The 27,856-nt window shown below is 35.8% G+C and overlaps 1 long non-coding RNA gene across 6 annotated transcripts; it reads left to right on the top strand.

Annotated features, from left to right (window-relative positions):
• The first annotated feature begins 474 nt into the window (after positions 1-474).
• Positions 475-27,510, top strand: LOC121985632. 6 transcript variants are annotated; one of them, XR_006113231.1, is made up of 4 exons: positions 475-743; positions 1,043-1,113; positions 25,135-25,291; positions 27,304-27,510. It is a non-coding gene; the product is annotated as an uncharacterized LOC121985632 (long non-coding RNA). The 6 variants fall into 6 exon arrangements; XR_006113229.1 differs by lacking the exon at positions 25,135-25,291 and adding an exon at positions 5,546-5,607; XR_006113227.1 differs by lacking the exon at positions 27,304-27,510 and adding an exon at positions 25,373-25,702.
• The last annotated feature ends 346 nt before the right edge of the window (positions 27,511-27,856 follow it).

Raw genomic sequence — 27,856 nt, 5'->3', positions numbered from 1 at the left:
TTAAAGACGGAATTTTTTAGGGCTACCATAATAATTTTTAAAATTTTTATCTATTACGTTAATGATTTTTAAAAACGATTGCATATGAGCGTTATTTTATCAACGACAAAAACCGTTGTCTACATATTTACCTATTTATTACTTCTGAGTTCTGCCACTCGAACTCGGTCGGCGTTCTTCTCTTCTCACTGACCGTCTCCGAGAAAAGATGGATGTTTGGTACACGTGTTTTTCATTTTCATTTTTTGGAAAACGCGCGTTTTCTGAAAAACGGTGTTTGGTTTGCATTTTCCACGCGCGTTTTCTAAAAAATTGGCTATCGTTTCCTAGAAAAATAGAGAATGACAAAAAGTCATTTTCTGTTTTCTAGAAAACGCACATTTTACAGAAAATGAAAATAAAAATGGTGCAAACCAAACGCACCCAATCCTCTCCTTAGATCTACACTCTTACTTGTTGGTTTTATTTGCCTTTTCACTATTGTGGTCGTCGCTGGGAGATTTGTACCGATCTCCTGGTTTTTCAAAATCTGCGCTCCTCCAAAATCGAATCTTTCCTCTCTGAGATACCATCGTTGTACCGATCTCCTGGTTCTACCCATTCAATTTGTTAGGAGGCAACAAATCGCAAGCAGAGACGGAGAAAAATTTCCAGATCCGTCGTAAAGGTAGATCTGAAGGTGCGAGGAGAAATGAGCGAAGGAGGGTTACTGGAAATCGAGCCTAAGGAGCTCAAGTTCGTTTGTAAGTTCTACATTTCCCTTTTCTCCTCCTCGATCAATCGATCCATGTTTTCTGTGTGTTTTCCGCGTTTTGGCTTTCTTTCTGGACGGTGTGAGGTTGGAGTTGCGTACGATCTTAAACTTGCTTAATGGTTCGCATTTGATCTTCGAAACAGTGTAAGACCTACATTTCCCTTTTTTTTTATGATCGTGCATGATGGTTATGGATTGTTTTGTTTTGGCTTCTTGGGTGGACTGTTTGATCGCAAGGAATTCAGTTAGTTTTCTAACAATTTTTTTTGCTGGCTGTGGATCGAGCAGTTGAGTTGAAGAAGCAGAGCTCGTGCTCCCTGAAACGAATTAACAAGACAGATCAATATGTTGTCTTTAAGGTATTTCTTTTCTCCTTTTTATTGCATTATTACATTTGTGGCATTTCTACATGTTTGGTAAAAGAAAAGCATTTTATCAAATTTATTTTCTCCTTTTATTGCATTATTATATCTGCCTCACCCCTTTGTGCATAATCAGAAAATGAAAATAAGTGTTTTAACACGCTTCTGGCTTCTGAGTAAATCTTGTTGATTCTTCACCATATCATGATGCAGTTTGTTTTAACAAGTTTATTCTTGATTTTCAACTTCTCTCCCCGAGATTTATGGATAAAAAAATAATTTGTTTGATCATCTTCCAACCAGGATGGTCAAATTAGGATCTTTCACATCTTTGTCTGGCAAGTTGCTCTGCAAAGCTTCCATGCTGCATTTCGGACAAACTAACTAATTCTTTCAGCATCTTCCAACTTAATATCCTCAATTTGGGGTCTCTCTCAACTCAAGTTTCCGTAAACTAGGGACTTGACTTTGCAAGTTGACTTCAAATCTACTTGCATGGTGAAAAACTATTAACTTATAATATGATCTTCATTCAAATATAATTGTTTGAGTTTTTTTAGCGGATATGTGAGTACATATTCTATTTTTATTAAGCATTTAATTTAGTCAATAAAACACTCATATGTCAATTCTTATTGGGTAAATACTATCTCTACTATAGAAGAGGTCAACATTTTTAAATATGATGTTGTCATCCTGTTTCTGAATCCCAAAGGTAAACCAAGATAGAAATTGATTAAATAAGTTAATGATTTCATGTATCATATAACAAAATTGTATTATTATATTCAACTCCTTTTGTTTTATTTTTAGTGCAAGCTGCGATTGCAGCAAATACATGGGTGGTTAGCAGTTCTCCTTAGACTAAAAGTACAGTTTTTTCCTTCTCATATTAACTATTTTGCAAGAGTAGGAGACTGCATTCATAAATTAAGAAAAAATAGAAGAAGAAATTTCATTAAGTAGATTATTAAGAAGTAGCTAGTACTTTATATATGTGTTTGACTTGACAATATGTTTAAACATCAGCTTTTTAACTCAATATGATGTCCTATAATTTCTCTTGTGAAAGATTTTTGGACTTACCATTGAGCATCGTGATAGATGAAATAAAGATTAAAAACACCTAAACCCCAAATTTGGGGTTAGATTCCATTGATCAATCAATATACCATATTAATAGACTAATACTCCTGTTTCAACCTTACCGAAGATGAATTCTTGTCTTACCTGGTATTTGGTTAACCTCAATCTACCAGGACTTCCTTTGTTAGACATCTGATCAACTTTGAGTTTCTTGGACTTTCCGTTGCTTAGCATCTGGTTAACCTTGACTTCCTAGGACTTATCGTTGTCTAGCATCCGATCAACCTTGACTTGTTATGACTTCTCATCTAATCTTCCTTGACCTGTTTGGACTTCTGCTCTCACCTAACATCCCATCTTTCATGACCTACTAGGGCTTTTCATAATTTCCTAACATTCAGTCCTCGCTGACTTGTTAGGGCTTTCATCCAATGCCAAGTGTCCAATCCTCCATGATCCACTTGGACTTCATCCATCTCACGCATAAGTGTTTGGTCAATCTTGACTAGCTTAGATTTTGCTTTTCATGTCTTCGGTTTTTCATGATCCACTTGGACTTCACTTCTCGCACCAAGTGTTTGGTCTTCCATGACCCACTTGGATTTTCCTTCGTATGCCAAGTGTCTAGTCAACCGTGATCCACTTGGACTTCCTTTTCTATGCCAAGTGTTCAGTCAACCATGACTCGCTTGGACTTTTCTTTTCCTTGCCTTATGCTAACTCCTTGTTGGACTTCTGATCGCTAAGTGTCATGACAATCGTGACCCACTTGGACTTCTTGTTTTATGCTAACTCTTTGTTGGACTTCCAACCATTAAGTGTCCTATCAACTGTGACCCACTTGGGCTTTCTTCTTGCCAATTTGGTATTGGATTTTTGTCCGTTAAGTATCTGGTCAATCATGATTGACTTGGACTTTTCCACCGTCAAGTATTCAATCAACCTTGACCTACTTGATGTATCACTCAATCAACTGTCATATTGTTCACCATATTGCTTAAACATTAAAACTCAATATGAGTCAACTCTAGTTTAGTCAACTAAGTTTGGTCAACTTTGATGAGAGGTCGATTACACTAATAATTTTCTCTCAATGCATGTATTTATTCATTTTATATTTGATGTTGTGTTTTTTTTTTTACATATTTTTAGATCACGAGCGACAAGCAAAATTTTTTTTTAAACATGCCTAGCTTGGATGGTGTTTGACATAGGCGGTTCATCTCCTTCCCTTTTTTTCTCTATGGAAGATTCTCTCATATTTAATTCATAATCACCTTTTCTCTCTCCATAACATTAGTATTAATGTATATATGTGATTTTCTTTGTTTTTCTCTAAATACATTTATCTTCTTTCAAGGAATATTGGGAGATAGGATTGACAATGTGAGAGCATATATACATTCATGAAATCTCTAGGAGAACAATGGTAGCCTCAATTTTGCTTTTTGACCTTTGTAGGTCTATTAAGGTTATTGGATTGTGAGAGGCTGGAGGGGATGTAATAGCTAATTGCTTGATGCTCGTTTCTACAATTAAGGTTAGTGCAGCAGAAAATATGCAAAGAGCAAATAAAAACAAGACAAACCACGACACAAGATATAACTTGATTCAAAACTCTTTTTCCTACTCCACAGCCTATTGATATGTTAATAAATTATTCCTCACAATACCACTATCTTTTCTTCTTCTTAGCCAGCAACAAGGCAGAGAAATATCTTATACTTTTCTTACAATGGTTAGAAATTAAGTACAAAGAAGAGAAATAAGAATTAGAAAATAAGGAAAACAAGAGCACAAAGTAAAAATCATAAATGAGAACACTTTTAGTAGTCTTCCCATGTTGCTAAGGCTCCTTATTTACAGCCTCAAGCTTCATGGCTTTTTCAGCCTTGAATCTATTTTTCCAAGTCATGATCAAACGAATGAATCATGTATCAATCGACGATTGACTTGATTTTATTAGCTTGTTGTGATGTAATGGCTACTTTAGTTGATTGATTTGAGTCATCACCGACTATAGAACAATAGACTTTAGTTATCAGACCGTTGCATATCTTGAATATCAAACCAACGACTCTCTTGTATGTTTTTTGTTGTTTTTCAGTCAACTGATCTAATTATCTAGTAAATTCCAACTTGGCCTTAGTCAAATTGACTATCTTATAAGTTTCTATTCAGTCTTGAGACAATTGATCTTAATCATTAGTTGACTAATTGAGTATTAGTTGATTGACACATGAACAAAAATATTTTGTGAGTTTTTGATCAATCTTGAGGTGACTGTCTGGTCAACTCATGTGCTAGCCGACTGAAGAACTCTTTCAGTCAACTGTTCTCCTGACTCCACTACTTCTAAGGTCAAGTCCATTCTGATGTCTAGTCTCAATTGTACCCCATTGTACAAATGTGCTCGACTCATCTTCTCATGAGCTTACCATCGTGCCAAGATGCTCCACACCTCTAGGACTCCATCGTGCTAAAAAGTTGTGCTTCCAATGGCATAGTCAAGATCTTCAACCGTCTTGAGCTAAATTACGAAAATAATAATACATACATGTGTCATGAACATTTAACAAATAGAGGAAAAGAGAAGGAAGGAGATGGCCTTGGACTCATGACGTTGAACGGCTTAAAAAATGAAACCCAATTGAGCGACTCCTATTGTTGTTTTGAGACTGTGCTTTCTGCGGTCTGTTGCTCCTTGATGCGTCGAACGACAAACAAAAGAATGCCCTTAATTTTTTCTTCCATAATTGAAACGATGTCATTTTTGTGAGTATAGCTGAGCTTAGCTTATGATCGGCTGGGTTGTTTTCAATTAGGCTAGGCTATTTTAATTTTTTTAAATTTGGACTCAATATATTAACTTAAAAATTGTTAGGTTGCACTGGGCTACCCAGCACAGGCTACGTCACTGTGTGCTTCTAGGTCTTCTATGCCTAGAGATTCATTGCCTTTGGAACTTCGTGGCATTCCCTAGCATTTGATTATCCTGATTAGATGGAATTTAAGGTAATAAGAATTTAGTCCTCAAGTTTTTTGGACTTTCATGCGTCAAGTATTTAGTCCTCAACTTGCTTAGACTTCTCTCTGTCAAGTATCTAATCCTTATTGACCTACTTATTCTTCCATTATTGAATATGCATTAATACATATCACATTTTTATATACCTACACCCTTACACACATATGAGATCAACAATATCTCTCTAGTTTAAAATTTTCAAACCTCAAAACCGCCCATGAACCACATGCTTAGGGTATAAGTGCACCAACAAAGAAAATATTAACACCACCCAATTGAATCTGATTATTAATCATGATTCTTCTATTATTGCAGCAAAAGGGCATACGTTGACCTGGACATTCAACACGACTGGCCCTACAGTCATATGTAGAAAGGTAAATCAGAAAACTATAATTGGTCAGCATGTGAGAGGGAGTTTTATAATTTTTACAGAGATTCGACTCATGTCTATTGTAGTAATACTATCACATGCTAGTCAACTCAACCATGCTCTGAGACATTATTCTTCTATTATGATTAGATTAATCATGTGACTTTAATATTTAAATTCATATTTGAGTAACCTAGTTAGGACTTCTTTTAGATTTGCATTTCAAACATCTATTTTAAGTCATTGGATAATATTAAACTTGATCGAATAAATCAAAGAAAAAGATAAATATTACCTAAGTTTGAGATTTTTTTTTCATAGTACGTATCAAGGTAAACATTAAGGGGGCGTTTGGTTTAGGGGAATAGGAATGAGGAATGAGAATGAGAATCATTGATTACCATTGTTAGTATTTGGATTATAGGAATAGGAATACAAATAAGGGAATGAATCCTTGAAATTGGGTAATAACTCATTCCCATGTATCTCCTCTTCAATGAGCTATTACCCTATTTTCATCAATCAAAATATTTCCTTATTCCAAAAATACCCTTGACCTAAAACTAAAATTTTTTCTCTTAATATCAAATATCAAAATATATTTATTTATTTTTTCTTTTATATCACTTCTCTCTCCTTGTTCTCTCTCATCATATTTTATCTCTCATCATTTTATCACACACTTCCTCTCTCCTTAATCTCTTCCATCGCACTATCTTCCTTTTTTTTCTTTTCATACTTTCTCTCTCCTCAATCTCTTTCATCGCACACTCTTCCTTCTTTTTTTTCTCATCATACTTTCTCCGGAAGGAACGCATTGCAGGGTCTGACTGTAACATCTTGGCAAGGGCCGCTACATCTCCAGAACTCGGGTGTAGTAATAAATATGCAAGAGTTCGCGTTATAGGGTCCGACTGTAACGTCTCAGCAAGGACTTCTACATCTCTATGAGAACTTAGATGTAGTGTTAAATAGGTAAGAGTTCTCACACCATAGGTTAGATAAGAACAAATATGGTAGGAAAACTAATAATATAATATTTGGAACAAGGAACATAGGAACTCTCATTGGTAAATCAATAGAGGTAGTAGATATGATGATTAAGAGAAAAATTAGTATTTTGTGTGTACAAGAGACAAAATGGACAGACGAGAAGGCAAACATGATAGAGAACTCGGGTTTTAAGTTATGGTACACTGGAAAGAGTAAAGCAAGAAATGGAGTGGGTATTATTGTAGATAGTTTGTTAAAGGATGAAGTTGTAGGAGTAATTAGAAAAGGAGATAGAATTATAACCCTTAAAATAAGAGTGGCAAAAGAAACTATAAACATAATTAGCGTATATGCACCACAAGTAGGATTAGATGAAGCTACCAAATCAAGATTTTGGGAGGACTTAGATGAAATATTACAAAATATTCCACCAAATGAAATGATTTTAATAGGAGGTGATCTAAATGAGCATGTCGGAGTGAAAAATGAGGAATATGAGAGAGTACATGGGAGTTATGGATTTGGAATGAGTAATGAGGAAGGGAAAACTATATTAGATTTTGCGATAGCATATGACCTTATATTAGCTAATACGTTTTTTAAGAAAAGAGAAGAACACTTAATCACATTCAAAAGTGGGAATAATAAATCTCAAATTGCAAAGTCATCCCTGGAGAAAGTTTAACTACCCAATATAGGGTAGTAGTGTTGGATATACGCCTCAAACATAGTATCAATAGAAAAAATATATATACAGTTCGTAGAATTAAGTGGTGGAAGTTACAGGATGGGAAACAACATATATTTAATGAGAAGGTAGAAGTACAAGCATTAGGTGAAATATACGATAACTCTAATACACCATTGGATAAGATGATATCAAAGTTGAAAATAGTAGCTAAGAGTGTACTCGGTGAGTCAAATGGACATGCACCACTAAGTAAAGAATCTTGGTGGTGGAATGAGAAAGTACAAGAGAAAGTGAAGGAAAAACGAATAGCTTATAAGGAATTATATATTTGTAAGAACGAGAAAAACTTGAAAAAATATGCAATAGCCAAGAAAGAAGCTAAGAAAGTAGTGAGTGAAGCAAAAAATGAAACTTTTGAACGGTTATATCAAAAATTAGATATAAAAGAAGGGGAAAGAGACATTTATAGAATAGCTAAAGTGAGAGAAAGAAAAACAAGAGATCTTAGCCAAATAAAATGTATTAAAGATGAATGTAATAGGGTATTTGTAAACGATGGAGAAATAAAAGAGCGGTGGAAGCGGTATTTTCATCAACTTTTTAATGAAGGTTTAGGTGACCAACTTAACTTAGGTAATTTAATTAGGTCAAATGAGGATAGAAATTTTAATTTTTATCGTAGAATTCAAACTTCAGAAGTAAAACAAATTTTAAATGAGATGCATAATGGAAAAGCCGTTGGATCAGATGATATTCCGATAGAGGTATGGAAGTGTTTAGCGAAACAAGGTATTGAATGACTTACAAAATTATTTAACATGATATTGAAAATGAAAAAAATGTCTGATCAATGGAGGATAAGTATTCTAGTTCCCTTATCTAAGAATAAAGGAGACGTACAAAATTGTGCAAACTATAGGGGTATTAAACTAATGATAATACTAAACGTAGAAAGACAAAGTTATTATTTGAAGGTAATATTTTTCAATTGGAATTATTTTCTCTTGCTCTGTTTATTTTTCTCTTCCATTTATGTTAGAAAAAAACAAAAGCAGAAAAAAAAACCGAGCAAAAAAATAGGAAAAAAATGTGCAGAAAAAAAAGCAAAAAAACAGACTGATTAAGAGGATATCATGACAAGAGTGAAACATTAGACAGAGTAACTAAAACATTTCCAATAAAGATAGAGTTACATCAAGGATGAGCTCAAAGTCTCTACCTTTTTATACTAATTATGGATGAACTCACTAGGCATCTAAGACATGTTACCATGGTTCATATTATTTGCAGATGATATTATTTTGGTGGATAAGACACATAAAGTAGTAAATATTAAGCTCAAATTTTGACCGAAAACCCTAGAAATAAAAGGTTTTAAATTTAGTAAAATAAAGAAAGAATATATAAAATTTAAATTTAGTAGTATTAGAAGTAGTAAGGCAAATGTTAAGTTAAGCGATGATGAGTTACCTGCAAAGTTTTAAATATTTAGGATCATTTTTTAAAGGGATAAAGGGATTGATAGAGATGTTTACATAGGATACAAGTAAGATGATTGAAATAGTGGATGGTGTAAAGTGTTATTTGTGATCATAAAGTACCTCTAAAGCTTAATAAAACCACAGTTAGACCTCTTATGTTATATGGAGTTGAATGTTGGGTTATAAAGCTGAGTACAGAGATAAGAGATAAGAGTGGATGTGTGGATATACGAAGATGGACAAAATAAGAAATGAGAGAATTAGAGAGAAAGTCGGAGTTGCATCTATTGAGAAAAAACTCCGAGAGACACGTTTAAGATGGTACGGACATGTACTTAGACGACCAATAAATGCTCCAGTTAGGCGATGTGAAGCTATGATAAACATGCATATCAAACGAGGAAGAGGAAGACCAAAAAAGACTTGGTTAACAACTATAAAATATGATAAAATTTATTTAAATATAGATGATGATATAATAGGAGATAGACTTCAATGGCGTAAAATGATTCATATAACCGACCCCACCTAGTGGGAAAAGGCTTAGTTGTTGTTGTTGTTGTATACTTTCTTTCTCATTATACTTTCTCTTTTCTCAATCTCTCTCATCACACTCTCTTTTTCTCTTTTTTTCTTTTTTTCTTATCACACTTTCGCTCTCATCACACTTTCTCTCTCCTCAATCTCTCTTGTCACACTCCCTCCTTTTTTTTCCTCAACACACTTTCTCTCTCATCATACTTTCTCGCTCATCATACTTTCTCTCTCCTCATTCTCTCCCATCACACTCATTGTTCTTTTTTTCTCATCACACTTTCTCTCTCATTAAACTTTCTCTCTCATCATACTTTCTCTCTCCTCAATCTCTCTTATCACACTCTCTCTCCTCATTTTTTCTCATTACATTTTCTCTCTCTTCATCTTCTCCCATCATACTTTCTCTCACATCATATTTTCTCTCTCATCTTCTCTCATCATGCTCGTTGGGGTCGCAAGGTTGTAAACATAGTCCCACATTGAAAACACATGGGAAAGATCATGGGTTTATAAGAGAAAGATATCTTCGTTGGTATGAGGCCTTTTGGGTAGAGTCTAAGAGCAAAACCATGAGGGTTTAGGCTCAAAGTTGATAATATCATGTCATTGTGGAGATATCTAAATTCTTTTCGATCCTACAGTTGGTATCAGAGCCTGGATTGCCAGAAGGTTTAACCGCCGACTGTGCACAAGAGCTATGATCTGATTGAGTCATGTGGGTACAATATTGACCTTAAACAAAGAAAGGGGGGCTCCTATGTTCGGATCAAGAGGACCAGACACCAGGCAGGAAGTCCTAGTTGCGGCTAGACAAGGAAGCCTTAGTAGGTCGGGTGGACCGAGGGGCAGGAAGACCTGGTGGGTCGAGGATCGGACGTGGGAAGCCTGTGGTCCTTTGTTTGAGGGGGGAATTGTTGGGTTTGTAAGGTTACAAACATAGTCCCATATTGAAAACACATGGAAAATATCATGAGTTTATAAGAGAAAAGATATCTCCATTGGCATGAGGCCTTTTAGGTAGAGCCCAAGAGCAAAACCATGAGGGCTTAGGCCCAAAGTGGACAATATCATGCAATTGTGGAGATATCTAAATTCTTTTCGATCCAACAATTGGTATCAGAACGGGATAGTTTTGATTTAGGTGCAACCACCAATCAAGTATTCTTTTCGTGGTACTTTTTAGTTTTCAGAGTCGATTAGAATTAGCATAATTGCTACATTCTGATCTAGTTCTTTTCGTAATCGTATTCTTTTCTCAAAGTTGGTGCAACACCACTCGAGAACGCAATTTATTCTTATTTCCATAGCGCACTACTAATTCAGGATCAAGTCTTAGGACATCTTTTTGTTTTTTTATTGTGCACATTCTCTAAATGGTCCAACAAGAAGGCTACAACACTGTCTGCCCCCCGCTCTTCATCGGAGAAGACTTCGGTTACGGGAAGGGCAGAATGGAGAATTTCTTGAAGATTCAGTTCGAGATGTGGATGATCGTCAAGACTGGGTTTGAACTACCGACTGATGGAGACGGCAAACCAATACCCTGTAAAGACTGGGATCTAACATTAATCAAGAAGGTGGAAGCAAATGCCAGAGCAATTTGCACCCTCCAGTGTGAACTAACAAAGGAGGAACTCAACCGTGTCGGCCCTTTTTCCAGCGCCAAGGAGTTGTGGGAGAAGCTGATCGAACTTCACGAAGGAACATCCGACACAAAGATGAGTAAAAGGGACTTAATATTTAATAAGTTATATAATATTAAATTGCAGGAAGGTGAGATGGCTACCCAACTCCACGCCCGGATACAAGATCTACTCAACGAGCTACATGCGATCGGGCAAAAGGCAGACAACAGGGATGTAATCAGGTATTCCTTAAACGCCTTTCCGAGGAATACCTTGCGGGCATCCATGGTAGATGCCTACAAGGTCTCTAAGAACCTTTCTGTTATTAAATTAGATGAATTGTTTGCTGAGTTTGCACTTCATGAACAGATTAACTCACATACGACCGAGAAAGGTTTGGCTTTAATTGCAAGTACAGAAAAAGCACGCGAGTCAAAATCAAAGCACAGAACCGGATTCAGACAATGACGACGACGAACTCATTGCCGAACTCGTTAACCTAGTGAAGAAGTTCTACAAGAAAAAGAAAGGTTTCAACAAGGACCTCAAAAAGGCAATTCAATCCAAGGAGGCCCAAGCAAAGGTAAAGTTCGAGGTGACATGCTACGGGTGCAATCAGAAGGGGCACATCAAGGCGAACTACCCAAACCAGAAGGATCCGAAGAAACCAACAAAAAAGAAGGCCCTGAAGGCGACTTGAGACGAGTCTTCTTCCGAGGAATCCAACGACGAAGAACTCGAGCAGGCATGCTTTCTTGTGTTGACGGCCCGGGACTACACCAACGAATCTGGAAGCGAGGACGAATCAAAAGCCGAGTCCGAGAGAAGCCACGGATCCGTATCTATTTCCGAAGGGCCAAACCCCTCTGTAAGTAAATGTTGTTTATACAATTTAATTAATTATTTAATGCGTAAAATAGCTAAGTCCAATGTTCGGATCAAGTTGCTTCTAAAGGAGGTAACATCCCTTAAAGAAGCGACTAATACCGAATCCTTGATTGACCCAGTTTAGACTGGAACCTCAACTCAAGTCCAAAAACTTGAGGAAGAAAATTCTAGCCTGAAAAGTCAAGTCAAGGATTTGAAAATTGCATTGGAACGGTTTACACTGAGTTCCAAGAATCTTGACTTGATTCTTGGAAAACAGAAAGTTGTTTACAATCGATCCGGACTAGGATTCAAAGCAAAAAGGAAATTTCGATCTTATTTATCATTAGTGAACAGATCGAATAGTAAAATAGTCCAAGTATGGGTACCTAAGTCCAACTTAGTTAATCAAGTTGGACTTGGTCAATATTGGGTCCCCAAGAATCAAGTATATTACCTTGATAGACCATATCGAAGCTATGATCCAGGGGGAGCAAATAGAAAAATCATCTTAATAAATAAAAGTTAAAATAATACTAATTAACCATTAAAAGAATATAACTCAAAATTAAAAACTTAAATCTAATTTATAAATTAAATAAACAAAAAATCTTAAACAAACAATCAATAATGTAGGGAAGACTCCAGAATAATTGTCACCTCCAAAAATAATCTACCCAACAGGGTAACCAAAGATAACCTACCCGGCAGGGTAATTAGGATTAGAAGGGACAATAGTTTAACTTGACTTGTGGTACTGATGAGATTTTGGATGATAGTACGTTAGGGAAGTTTAGTCTATGCATGTCTAGGAAGATATGACTTTGACTTAGTGCATTTGGCTAAGTGGAACTAACTGAACCTACCCTTTATGGATCCTATCCAATTAGACCAAGGTTTTGTACTAAGTTCAATGGATAGGACTATTTGGAAAACCTCGAAGGCATGGTTATTCTAATGAAGTCCAGGTGAATCACTATAGCCCAGAAGTTTATCCAAAGAATGTCTATTTGTTGAGCCCAAAGCTAAATTTAAATCTAACACAAAGTTAAACCAAACCCTATAATTGAATCTAATTCATCTCACAAAATTATAAAATTCTCTGATTAAAAAATTTAGATCGGGTGAGATAACTAAGGATTAAATTAAATTAATTAAAATCAAATTAAATTAAACTTATTTAAACTTTTTAAAAAAAAAACTTATTTAAAAATTCTTTTAAAAACTTATTTAAAAAAATCTTTTAAAAATTTATTTAAAAATTCTTTTATTTCAAAATTTGGACTTAGCCTAGGCACTAACCCCTTAGAAATCATGTTCCTCTAGTTTCAGTCAGAGCATCTCACAAACACTTTAGGCTTAACTTGCATGTGTTTGAGAAACTTAGAATGGCGTGAGATGCATAGGGTACAACCTAGACTTCAGAATGCTTATTTCTGTGCATCGCAGTAAGTTTGGGCGTTAAAAACCAACATTACATTAATCAAATTAAATCTTCCAGACCTAGTCAAATCTAACTAGATCAATTGACTTAACTTGACTAACCAAGTGAAAGTTGTTGCACTCTAGGTAATCAGTTAGTAGCTAGATATCCCTCAAAAGGCTTGTTAAATTTAGCTAAGTGTTTTTTAGATCTTTCAAAAATTGATAAATATTATTTACAAGGTTTCCAAATTTAACTAAGTGTTTTAAAGTTTTTTTAATGTGTTTTCAAAATTCAATTCTTTTTGCAAAAAGCTTGCTAAACTAAGTGTCTTTAAAAATTTAGCTAAATATTTTTTAGATTCTTTTAAAATTAAGCTAAGTATTTTTCGATTTTTTTTTAACTTAATATTGTTCAAAAAGCTTTTCGAAATAAAGAAAATGTCTTTTAAAAAGGCTTTAAGAATTTAAAGATATATTTTTCAACAAAGCCTTTCAAATTTAACTTTTCAAATTAAGCATTTTATAAGATTACCTAGTTTTTTAAGCCTTTTAATAATTTTTCAAATTTAGCTGAGTTACTTTTCAAAGTCAAAATAATTTTCCTTGGCTAAAGTCATTTATCAAACTTAATCAAGAATATTAATTTCTAAAAGTTAAAAGTTTCACTTAGCTAAAAGTTTTACAATAATATTAACTCCTAAAAGCTAAGTATTCAACGCCTTTATCTTTTCTAAACATTTTTGAAAAGTTAAAAACAAGCTAAGACCATTAATCACTGCTCCTTTTTACTCCCTTGTTTATTTTGACATATGGCAATGGGGGAGAGTAGGAAAATTCAAAGCAAAATTTAAAATTTAAAATAAAAAGAGCTCTTATTACGAGGGAGTCTTACATCGTTAAAAGTTTAAGTATGTTTTAGCTTAAGTTATGCTTGCATTTAAATTTATTTACTTAAGCTGGTTTATGTTTCTTACTTAAACTTTGAAAATCATTTATGCATCTATTTTACTTAACTTTGAATTTCAATTGTCATAATCAAAAAGGGGGAGATTGTTGGTGTGGGAAGCATCCGACGATCGAACCCAAATTTTGATAATGGCAAAGGAATCAAAGTTAAGCTTATTTGTGGTCTAACATGTCTGATGGAGATTGCAGGAAAGTCCTAAGTGTTCTTAGGCAAAAGTCCTAGCTGCGGTTAGGCAAGGTGAAAATCCTAAGGGGTGGTAACCTTAGGTCCTAGGGGGTGGTAACCCTAGGTGGAGGAAAACTCTAAGGGGCGGCAACCTTAGGTCCTTGGGGGTGGCAACCTTAGGTGGTGAAAATCCTAAGGGGGGTAACCTTAGTCCCTAGGGGGAGGTAATCCTACGTGGAGAAAAACCTTAGGGGGCGGTAACCCTAGGTCGTAGGGGGTGGTAACCCTAGACAGAAAGTCCAGTCGGTCTGGAGGACTGGACTGACATCAGGTAATCTCGCTTGAGGAGAGTAGGTGAGGCCGCGTTCCCAGAGGGAACAGTAGGCGTCGGGTCGACCTAAGGTTTCCGGACGGAAATCCGAAGTCAGATTCGGACAGTCCGATGACTGTCGATCACTTGATTTATCATGTTTATATCTGTTCTAACTTTGTCTTGCAGGGTATGTTGTTGTTTTGGGACTAACGTGTGTTGGATCGAGAAGGTGCTAGAGGGGGGGGGGGGGGTGAATAGCGCCCGTGGCTTTCACTCGTTTCGGATTCGTAAAACTCGTTCAGAATAAAGCAGCGGAAAGATTAAAAGAAATAAGCACAAACACAGAAGACATCAAGGGTTTACTTGGTTTGGAGCCTTGAGCGACTCCTACTCCAAGGCCCACGATCGTTGATCGTTTTTGGTGGACAACAACTATAATATCGTAAAGTGTACAATTTAGTATTACAGTAAATGCAATAAAAGAAACTATACCGACAACTCAAAAATAGAAATCTCGAAGTTCCGAGTCGTCGGGGACTCGCCGTAGCTCAACCGGATTGTCTCGTTGGCAGTATACAACTCAAAGATGTCTTGGAAGGTGATGCTCTAGCTGCTGCCTCGAGATAGCCTTTTATAGGTTGTTGGAGGCGCCTTGAAGCCACTCCGAGACGCCTCAGACTATGCGAGTCAGCCGTGCGGATGAGCGAAGAAACGGTCGCATCTTATCCTGCTTGAGGCGCCTCCATGGCCAGTCTGAGGTGCCTCCATGCAGTCTGAGGCGCCTCAAGCTCCTTTGAGGCGCCTCCAAGCAGTGCTGTGCGCAAACTTCACTTCTTTGCACCCGAGGCACCTCCAAGCTCCATGGAGGCGCCTCTGACACTGTTCATCCGAGGTTTAACCTTGTTCTTTTGTACCTGCAAGACATGTTAAACCCAAAACACAAGTATATCCTGCAAAACAAAAGTTAGCACATATAATATCATAAATATAAAGTTTGACAGTCATCGGACTGTCCGGATCTGACTTTGAATTTCCTACCGAAAACCTTAGGTCAACCCGACGCCTACTGTTCCCTCTACGGGGAACGCGTCCTCACCTACTCCTCTAAGGAGATTTACCTGTTGCCAATGCAATCCTCCAGATCGACTGGACTTTTGCTCAGCGTCCGATGCTTCCGGTCTTTATGCTGGATGTCCGGTCCTCGGCCCATCCAGACTTCTACCCGGTTCGCGACACCAGGATTTTAACCTAGGGTTACCACCCCCTAGGATTTTTGCCCGAAGCTCCGAACCGCCAAGACTTCTCGCATAGGGTTACCACCCCCTATGACCTAGGGTTATCACCCCCTAGGGTTTTCCCCTTGCCTGACCGCAGCTAGGACTTTCCTGCAACACTCAATTATACACATTAGATAATAATTAAACTTAACTTTGAATCCCTTTGCCATTATCAAAACTTGAGTTCGATCGTCGGATGCTTCCCGCACCAACAACGTGTCTTGCAGGTACAAATGAAACAAGCTAAGCCTCGGATGAACAGTGTCCGAGGCGCCTCCAAGCTCCATGGAGGCGCCTCGGGTGCAAAACAGAAGTTGGCTGCGAAGAGGAGCTGGAGGCGCCTTGGAGCAGGGCTTGAAGGCGCCTTGGACTGGCCATGAAGGCGCCTCTAGCAGTGTATAAAAGGGGTGTTCGAGCAGCAACTTGAATCAATCAATTCTAAAGTGACCTTCTCTCGTGTGCTGCTAACAAGATGATCCAGAAGTGCTGTTGCAAGTACCCGACAATCCGAAGCTGTATTTTCTTCATCTCTAGTTGTCGGTATAAGTTTTCTTTTCAGTACATTTAATTGTAAACACTTATTGTACTCTTATCGATTTTATAGTTGTTGTCCACCGAAAAACGATCAACGATCGCGGGCCTTGGAGTAGGAGTCGCCCTAGGCTCCGAACCAAGTAAACCCTTGGTGTCTTTATGTGTGTTTGTTATTTCTTTCTATTCCGCTGCTTACTCGTCGAGTTTTTCGAATTCGAAATACTTGAAAGCCACGAGCGCTATTCACCCCCTCCTCTAGCGCCATCTCGATCCAACAATAGTCCCACATTGAAAACACATGGAACTTTGATTAACTAAGTTGGACTTAGGTACCCATGCTTGGACTTAGGTATCAACTGTTGGTGTTGCAAGGTTGCAAATATAGTTCCACATTGAAAACACATGGGAAAGATCATGGGTTTATAAAGAATTTAGATATCTCCACAATGACATGATATTGTCCACTTTGGGCCTAGACCCTTGTGGGTTTGTTCTTGAGTTTTCCCCAAAATGCCTCATGCCAATGGAGATATCTTTCTCTTTATAAACCCATGATCTTTCCCATGTGTTTTCAATGTGGAAGTATGTTTGTAACCTTACAACACCAACAATCTCCCCCTCAAACAAAGGACCACAGACTTCCCATATCCGATCCTCGACCCACCAGGTCTTCCTACCCCTCGGTCCACCCGACCTATTAGGACTTCCTTGTCTAGCCGCAACTAGGACTTCCTGCCTGGTGTCTGGTCCTCTTGATCCGAACATAGGAGCCCCCACTTTCTTTGTTCGATGTCAATATTGTACCCACATGACTCAATCAGACCATAGCTCTTGTGCACAGTCAGCGGTTAAACCTTCTGGCAGTTCAGGCTCTGATATCAATTGTTGGATCGAGATCGCGCTAGAGGGGGTGAATAGCGCTCGTGGCTTTCACGCGTTTCGGATTCGAAAAACTCGACGAGTAAGCAGCGGAATAGAAAGAAATAACAAACACACACAAAGACACCAAGAGTTTACTTGGTTCGGAGCCTAGGGCGACTCATATTCCAAGGCCCGCGATCGTTGATTGCTTTTCGGTGGGCAACAACTATAAAATCGATAAGAGTACAATAAGTGTTTACAATTAAATGCACTGAAAAGAAAACTTATACCGACAACTAGAGATGAAGAAAACACAGCTTCGGGTTGTCGGGTACTTGCAACAGCACTTCTGGGTCGTCTTGTTAGCAGCACACGAGAAAAGGTCACTTTAGAATTGATTCATTCAAGCTGCTGCTCTAACACCTCTTTTATACACTGCTAGAGGCGCCTCAAAATCCAAGGCGCCTCCCAAGTCAACCGCGTTGATCAGCGCAGAAACCTTCGTCGCTTATCCTACTTGAGGCGTCTCCATGGCCAGTCCGAGACGCCTCCAGCTCCTCTTTGCAGCCAACTTCTATTTTGCACCCGAGGCGCCTCCAAGTTCCATAGAGGCGCCTATGTCAGATGGCATGGGCATCCGCGGCAAGGGTAGGGGCTTCCAATCTTAATCTTCAATAATCGTTTTTGCACCCTACCAAAGGAAAGCATATGAGCATTTTTCCAAAATAATGCATTAAAGTGAAGCATAAAGATATAATATCGCAAAATATATGCATGCAAAGTAGGTTAAAAGGCACGTCAAAATGTATCAAAAATCTATATAAATAAAATATGCACATCAAAATCCTCCATACTGATCCTTTACTTATCCTCAAGCCAACATCAATATCTAAAATACAAGAGGGTCATTCCCTCTTCCCAACACAAATTCTAAGGCATGCTCAGTATTGAAAGAAATAGATAAATGTTTCCCAATAATCTAACTTGGTCTCAAAGGGACATTTTATCTTTTCCATCCATGACAATTGTTTTTTTAATCTTGTTATTGTCACTCTTTTCTTTTTCTTTTACTCAAATATTTATTGCATCTTAATTTTTGTTCCATTTTCTTTTCTCTTTCTTGTCACATGTGATTTTGATTTTTTTAAATGGGCTAACACAATGTGAGCATAATCGAGTAATTAAAATGTTAAGAAAATGGTCACCTATCATCATGACTATTGTACTAAATCTACATTTCGAAAATAAACCATAAGTGAAGTGTAATGGTCAAACCATTCACTGTGCACGTAACTAGCTTGTAGGCTTGGCGAAACTGCTTGAGAGTCTTCATTTGAAAATGATACTATTGGATAGGATTAAATGAATTTCACATGTATTTTAGATATTGATGCTGGCTTGAGGACATAGGATCTAGGTTCATAGGATCTTCTTTTCTTTTTTTCCTTTTTCATCTCTTTCCTCCTTCCACCTCAACTTCACCGCTAACATCAATCATAACTTAACATAGTACCAAAATTGTGTTGTTTTTAGTTAGAGGGCAAGCCTTGACCATGACTTAGCATTCCAAACTTTAGTTGAAATAGAGATCCATGAGGTAAAAGCAATGGAAAGCTAATCAAATCCTATCATCTTATAAATACTCTAAATGTTTCATCAATTACAGTTTATATCCATTTCTTCAAACTTTTTCTTTCGCATTTTTTTCCTACAATATTTTCTATTAATATTAACAATTCCTGCATTATATATTGACAAAAAATATATTATTACCATTTATTTAAATTTATATTTGGCATTGATCATACAACTAAAAGGTTATATTCTATCTTTCTTGATTGAAAGTGTGCTTCAAAGTGAAGAAAACAAGCAGTAGTTTTATCTGGATGGATGAAAGTGATTCATAACATCAAAGATGCACCTGACATGACTCGTAGAATATTTTTGTTAATTACATAATATAATATTCTTATTAATCAATAATATTAAAAAAAATATTATGAATCCTCTTGCAAGAGAAGTTTATTTAACATACAAGGAGTATATATACTTAGTGGAGGGCAAAACAAAAAAATAATTAAAGAGCAAAAAGCCACATTGGTATTTTACCGTTTGATTCTAATTCATAATTAATATCATTAAATAAATTAAGATTTAAATAAATTTGACTTATCCAATTATTTTAAATTAATAAAAAATTATAATACAATGCATTGTCCCTTTTATACTAAACATCTAATTAAATGTTAAAATCAAATAGCAATTTGGTTTCAAGAAATAAATAATTTGCATTAATTGAAAATTATTGATAATAAATATTGAAAAAAATAAATAAATATTAGAAATAATAATTAATTCAGAATTTATGAGCATTTGAATGAGATTATTAATCTTTCATGTTTATTGTTTAGGTGAATTAAATTGCAAAGGACGATGGAGAGCGAAGGATTGAGTCTTGGTGAGCACGTCCTCCCCCTGCCGTTCCCCCCGCATGTGAGTTTTTAGCTTTAATTATTACTCAGTGAATCTAGTATTTGAGTTTACTAGGGATGGTAAGCAATTAAGGAGTTTAAGTATGAAATTTATTCTATATTTTTTTTGTAAATATGAATTATGCCCTTCTCTATTGGTATTTTGAATTCATGTGTATGTGTTTGGAAAGAAAAGATAAGTTGGGTAAAAGGGCTTCGCTCACTGTTCTTTCTTTTAGTACTTGTTGTCATTTTCAGTAAATACAGATATATTTAAATTCATATATTTGATAGTACGTCATTATTACTTATTCAATTTTTGGAAAGAACTTTTCTATTAATCATTCTACTACATCACACTTTTCTCGCTTTAATTTGTCGTTTTACTTCATAGTCATTCCTGGAATGGAAGATGAGAGTGGTAAGGAGCGTAGACATCAGTGAGGTTGTGCTAGACAGGTGCGAACTGGAAAACAGAGAGTGCTCAAGCAGTGTGTATAGATGATAGAGTGAATGACTCAGTTCGCTTAACTTGTTGTCCATACCATTTCCATGGCTATTCATAAGCAAGATTCCAAGAGTGAATTTTAGGTACGAGAGATGGGAAGATGTGAGTGATAACAATGTGGCTCGTAAGTTCTTCATTCTCAGAGAATTCAAATTTTTGGATCTTGATTTTGTCAAGAATTCTTTTAGCGTTTCTCTTAATTCAATTTATTTATATTTGCATTTTGGTTTAAATTATTTAATTGGTAATTGACTTTTAAATTGTGATTGCAGATTTCAAGTCATATGTGTGTGAGACGGTTAAAAGTTACGTAAATAGACAAGATGTTAGATATATGCAATATATTGATCAGAAAAAAGAGCAGTTGGACTGCATTTCTAAAATAGAAGAAAAAATGAAGGAATATGAAAGTTTAAAAATATAGCATTAAACAAAATTAGAGGAGTTTGAGAAAAATTAGATGATGTTCTGGGAAGAAATGAATGAGATGAAACATTTTATGTTGAAGACAACGGCACTATTCGAGAATAAGTATAAAGAAATTTCACAGAATAATTTTGATAATGATAACGAAACTACAGCTAATGAAGAGCAACCTGAAGCAGATAATGTTTTTGAAGGAAGTAATGTTTCTGAAGGAGGTGAAGGAGATGCTCCAAGAAGGAGCAATAGGAAGAAAAACAATTGATGTGATTCTTAGGTTAACCAAAACATGAATTTATTGTCTACTGCTTGGAACTATGCTTGTTTTGTTAAACTGGCAAAGATATTCCTTAGGTGATGCCTTTTTTTTTTTTGCAATTGTTAGTTGAATCTTTTTATTTGTTGAATATCTCATTTAGAAGTTCTTATAGATTGTCTTAAAAGTCCTTTGAATCGGACAATATTCTATGCCAAATTCACCTCTTGGTTTTGGGTATGATGCCCTGTAATTTCTTTTGCGAGAATTTTATGTTATTGTAAGTGTCATTATCGTGATGGAAGTAATTGTTTCTTGTATATTTTAATTAGTTATTACAGTTGATGTCTCCTTGTGTCAACTGGCTCTTGTTGGCATCCTCCAGTTAAATTGACCACTTGTCCACAAAAATATGAACCAGGAGATATCAACCAGGGGATGATCCACTTTCAATTGTGGTTAAATCTTGATCGTAATTTGGTTGTAATTGGTTGTGATTCTTTCCTGGTTCACTGTCCTTCCTAGATTATAGTTTGGTTCGGAGCAGACGGCCGGAGGCCATCCAAAAGCCGCTGATGGTGGACAAGTGGTCAGATTGCTGGGCACCAAGCGAAGGATGAACCAGGAGATATAAATCCATGGTTTCACTTTGCTATTCACTAAGTGTAACTCTGTTCCAAAATTTGTCCTTTCTATTTGAAATTAGTTTTGATAAAGAGAGGACATTCACCGCCATCGATAAGTTTAAATTTGACTCAGATAGTGTGCTTATTTAAATTAAAAAAAAAGATTAATAATAAGTAAGTTGAAATAGCAAGTATCCAATCAAATGCTTACATAAGCAGCAATAGGCTAATGACTCGAGAAAATTTGAAGTCAACCATGAAAAGTAGTATAAGTAACATAGGGCAAGTTCCTTACAATCATTTGGTAGCTTCCAAAACGGACCATAATTTATTGATCCTGAATGAGCAGCAAAATGCAATCGCATATTCAATTTAACTGGAGGATGCCAACAAGAGCCAGTTGACACAAGGAGACATCAACTGTTATAACTAATTAAAATATACAAGAAAAAATTACTTCCATCACGATAATGACACTTACAATAGCATAAAATTCTCGCAAAAGAAATTGCAGGGCATCATACCCAAAACCAAGAGGTGAATTTGGCATAGAATATTGTCCGATTCAAAGGACTTTTAAGACAATCTATAAGAACTTCTAAATGAGATATTCAACAAATAAAAAGATTCAACTAACAATTGCAAAAAAAAAAGGCATCACCTAAGGAATATCTTTGCCAGTTTAACAAAACAAGCATAGTTCCAAGCAGTAGACAATAAATTCATGTTTTGGTTAACCTAAGAATCACATCAATTGTTTTTCTTCCTCTTGCTCTTTCTTGGAGCATCTCCTTCACCTCCTTCAGAAACATTACCTCCTTCAATACCTGTTTCAGGTTGCTCTTCATTAGCTGTAGTTTCGTTATTATTATCAAAATTACTCTGTGAAATTTCTTTATACTTATTCTCGAATAGCGCCGTTGTCTTCAACATAAAATGTTTCATCTCATTCATTTCTTCCCAGAACATCATCTAATTTTTCTCAAACTCCTCTAATTTTGTTTAATGCTATTTTTTTAAACTTTCATATTCCTTCATTTTTTCTTCTATTTTAGAAATACAGTCCAACTGCTCTTTTTTCTGATCAATATATTGCATATATCTAACATCTTGTCTATTTACATAACTTTTAACCGTCTCACACACATATGACTTGAAATCTGCAATCACAATTTAAAAGTCAATTACCAATTAAATAATTTAAACCAAAATGCAAATATAAATAAATTGAATTAAGAGAAACGCTAAAAGAATTCTTGACAAAATCAAGATCCAAAAATTTGGATTCTCTGAGAATGAAGAACTTACGAGCCACATTGTTATCACTCACATCTTCCCATCTCTCGTACCTAAAATTCACTCTTGGAATCTTGCTTATGAATAGCAATGGAAATGGTATGGACAACAAGTTAAGCGAACTGAGTCATTCACTCTATCATCTATACACACTGCTTGAGCACTCTCTGTTTTCCAGTTCGCACATGTCTAGCACAACCTCACTGATGTCTACGCTCCTTACCACTCTCATCTTCCATTCCAGGAATGACTATGAAGTAAAACGACAGATTAAAGCGAGAAAAGTGTGATGTAGTAGAATGATTAATAGAAAAGTTCTTTCCAAAAATTGAATGAGTAATAATGACGTACTATCAAATATATGAATTTAAATATATCTGTATTTACTGAAAATGACAACAAGTACTAAAAGAAAGAACAGTGAGCGAAGCCCTTTTACCCAACTTATCTTTTCTTTCCAAACACATACACATGAATTCAAAATACCAATAGAGAAGGGCATAATTCATATTTACAAAAAAAAATATAGAATAAATTTCATACTTAAACTCCTTAATTGCTTACCATCCCTAGTAAACTCAAATACTAGATTCACTGAGTAATAATTAAGGCTAAAAACTCACATGCGGGGGGAACGGCAGGGGGAGGATGTGCTCACCAAGACTCAATCCTTCGCTCTCCATCGTCCTTTGCAATTTAATTCACCTAAACATGAAAGATTAATAATCTCATTCAAATGCTCATAAATTCTGAATTAATTATTTCTAATATTTATTTTTTTTTTCAATATTTATTATCAATAATTTTCAATTAATGCAAATTATTTATTTTAATATGTTGAAACCAAATTGCTATTTGATTTTAACATTTAATTAGATGTTCAGTATAAAAGGGACAATGCATTGTATTATAATAGTTAATATTAGTTTATGTGTTTAATTCTATTGTGAGTATTTTTTTTATTAATTTAAAATAATTGGATAAGTTAAGTTTATTTAAATCTTAATTTATTTAATGATATTAATTATGAATTAGAATCAAATGATAAAATACCAATGTGACTTTTTGCTCTTTAATTATTTTTTAATTATGCCCTCCACTGAGTATATATACTCCTTGTATGTCAAATAAACTTCTCTTGCAAGAGGGTTTTATCTTTTCATAATATTTTTTTAATAGTATTGATTAATAAAAAATTCTATTATGCAATTAACAAGAATATTCTAGGAGTCATGTGAGGTGCATCTTTGATGTTATGAATCACTTGAATCCATCCAGATTTTGATAAAACTATTGCTTGTTTTCATCACTTTGAAGCACAATTTCAATCAACCTCTTTTATTTATCATTAGTCAAGAAAGATAGAATATAACCTTTTAGTTGTATGATCAATGTTAAATATAAATTTAAATAAATGATAATAATACATTTTTGTCAATATATAATGCAAGAATTGTTAATATTAATAGAAACATACTGTAGGAAAAAAATGCGAAAGAAAAAGGTTGAAGAAATGGATATAGATTGTAATTGACCAAACATTTAGAGTATTTATGAGATGATAGGATTTGATTAGCTTTCCATTGTTTTTACCTCATGGATCTCTATTTCAACTAAAGTTTGGAATGCTAACCCATGGTCAAGGCTTGCCCTCTAACTAAAAACAACACAATTTTGGTACTATGTCAAGTTATGATTGGTGTTAGTGGTGAATTTGAGGTGGAAGGTGGAAAGAGATGAAAAAGGGAAAAAAGAAAAGATCCTATGAACCTAAATCCAAGGGTTAACATTAATTATTTCATTTTTTATCCATTTAGAATAGTATAATTTTACCATTGTGTTGTGCAGATACAAGTTGGATTCATCTTAGCATGTGTTGTAGCATGCCAAAGAGTATTGAGGGTGGCATGACATGCGAATGATCAACACAAATGACATAAAAGAGATGAATATCGAGTTTTGATAATTTATCATAATGATATAGTTTTTGCCATGTTGCTTAATTTGAGATTTCAAACCATGCTCCCATCATCATCACATAGACAAAAGCATGGAGGAAGGAAAAAGTAAATCTTATTCTCAGTTCACTGGTTGGAGATTTACACAAGTGTAGAGGCTATTTTTCTTTAACAAAGAATAATTGAAAAGTTTAATAATCTAAATAATAACCTTCATAGAAAAATATTTAATTAGATATTCTGATTGGATTTTACAGAAGAAAAGGATTATGCTGAGTGCCACAGGCTTAGGATGGTATCCGTGCTTCTTTTTGTTGTTGTTAGTGACCGTCATAGTTTTTATGGCTTGAAAGCAATGGGCTCCTTTCATGGCTGGAAGATCTCCAACAAATAGGCATGGTGTTTTTTAAAAAGGTTCTTCCCTATCTCTTATAACGTCTGTCTCTCTTGCATCCAACTCCCATTATAACTACTAAGCTTTTATTCTTGCCCCAGGACGTAGCACAGACGGTGGGTGCATCATATCTCTGGCGTAATGGTCAGGGGTCGATTCTCAGGAACTGACGACCTGGGGTTTACCCCGCCATGCGCCTATGACCTGTGTACCTGTATGAACCTCCCTCCATATCCATGGGACCGACACTAAGAAAACCACTAAGATAACATATCTATTTTTTTTACTAAGCTTTTATTCTCAACCTTGCCAAGAAGAGCATGATGAGAAAAACAGTATTTTTCTTACCATTATTGTGCATATTTGTACTTATGTATTGACTGGAACTGATTGATATTAAATTATAATATAAAATTTAGATATCTTAGAAATGATGTGTCGTTTTGAAGAAAGAATTTTTCTCACGCCTCCATTAGGGATATATTATACTAGTAGGTATATATTTTGTATGCATCCGTCTAATTGTTTTTTATGTTAAAGTTGCACTTTATATTTATTTTTATTTCGTCCTTGATGACTCCCCTGTATTATCTTGTTTTATTGTTATTTTTTGCTTAGCAGTTGATTGTCACATTATCTGTAACATTTGAAAATTCTCAAAAGAATTATTAGAAATATCCTAGTATTTTTTTGAAATTTTAGGATATTTTTATGAAATTTTTAGAGTAGCGGAAGTAGCAAAAATAAATGGAGTCGTAAACTAGCCTACGCGGGAATTGAACTTGAGACCTATTGGATCCTACGACTTATAGCGGACTCTAGTAACCAAGTGAACCCAGCAGAGCCGTGTTGAAAGGAAAGGGAAACAATTGTATTTATATTTAAGTTGGACCGAATTACCCACTTAATATAAATATGGGAAAATAATTAAGTGAGGGTTATATTTTTCTTGGCTTCCACCGAGAACTTCCTCTCCTCACCCTAGTTTCCGCCGAACCCTTCCCCCTCCTCTTCCTCTCTCGGCGCACCAAGCCCTAAGGGCTCTAGGAGCACTTTCCGGCGACGACTTCGACACGAGGACGCTCCCCTTCGCGAGAGGAACGTTTAGACGCGAGAAGATCGTCAAAAGGATCGTCTTCTCAGGAAATCTAGCGATTAGAATCATAAGAAACTTCGAGCAGGAGGTAAGAAACCCCTCACCTGCAGTATAAGTAGTTTCCGTATGATTTTTTATGCATTAGTTTAGATGTATGCAGTTTTTGGCACATAGGGTGTGCACTAGCGCACACCGAGTGCCCGAATAAATGCTTAGCTCAAGTAAATGCCACCATAGGCATTTTAATAGCTTAGATAAATGCAATAGAAGCATTTTTCAGCTCATATAGTCTTGCTACAGCTTTTATGGGACTAGATGTCCAATGGGTGGGCTCCCACAGTCGCCTCTAGGTTCAGATAACCTAGTTCTAGGTTTAGATAACCTAGTAAAAGCAAGACCAGAAATATTAGCTATGTTCAGTATTTTACTTTTCAGTGGCACTGTACTGGATTAGATATCCATTGGGTTGGGCTCCCACAGTCGTCCCTAGGTTCAGATAACCTAGTAACCTTACTAAATTCGGGACTTGCAAACCCGGGTCTAGTTAGGGATGCGCGCATAGCACGTACAGATGCCGGTCCCATTAGCAACATGATTATTATTTTAATCTACTTATATATATAGTTTTCAGGATTTCATAAAATAGTCATGTGAATTCAGGACAGATTTAACATCAGAATAGTATTAGCTTAACTCAGCTTTTGTATCAGTTTAGTTTTCTGTTGATACAACATGATAGTTTATGATTAGCTCTTATTGCCACGATCAGTTTCTTAGTCCTATGTGTTGTATGTCATGCCATGCTTAGCATTTTCAGTATGTGTTTCAAATAACATGTTTTAAAAACATAAATTGCATCGTATGCATGTTTTTGTGAGGTAGATGGTTTCTTACTAAGCTCTCAAGCTTACAGATACTATTTTCCTTATACTGCAGATAAAGGTAAAGGGAAAATGGACTAACGGAGGCTGGAGGTCAATGCAATGATGAAGATGTGTGTGGAAGGAACTTGGAGTAAAGATCTTGGAGAAATTAGCAAACTAAGACTTTAGTTTTTCATATAGTGTTGTTTTCCGCACTTCTAGTTATTTTAATGTTTGAATCATGAAAGGCCTGGTTAGATTGTTAGTGTTCATGCTTAGAATGTCAGTTAATCGTTATTAGTATGTTTATAACCAGGTTAGAACTTGTATATGTGAATTTGGCACGAAGTAGTGCTGAAATCAGAGTTTACTGCAAAATCAGAAACCCCAATCGATCGGTCGATCGATTGATAAGTTCGTACCACGAACAGAAAGCTTCTGGATCGATCAGCCGATCGATCCGGATGCAGTCTGTCGCGAACAGAAGGCCCTGCGATCGATCGCGGGATCGATCGGGGGAATTAGCCTCGCAAACAGAGAGCTCCCGAATCGATTCTTGGATCGATTGATTAGCTTGGATCGATCAGCCGATCGATCCAGAATTTTACCCGAGTACAGTGACGAGC

This window comes from Zingiber officinale, chromosome 1B (genome assembly GCF_018446385.1).
Source record: "Zingiber officinale cultivar Zhangliang chromosome 1B, Zo_v1.1, whole genome shotgun sequence".
NCBI lineage: Eukaryota > Viridiplantae > Streptophyta > Magnoliopsida > Zingiberales > Zingiberaceae > Zingiber > Zingiber officinale.
This window is presented reverse-complemented; position numbering and strand designations above follow the sequence as displayed.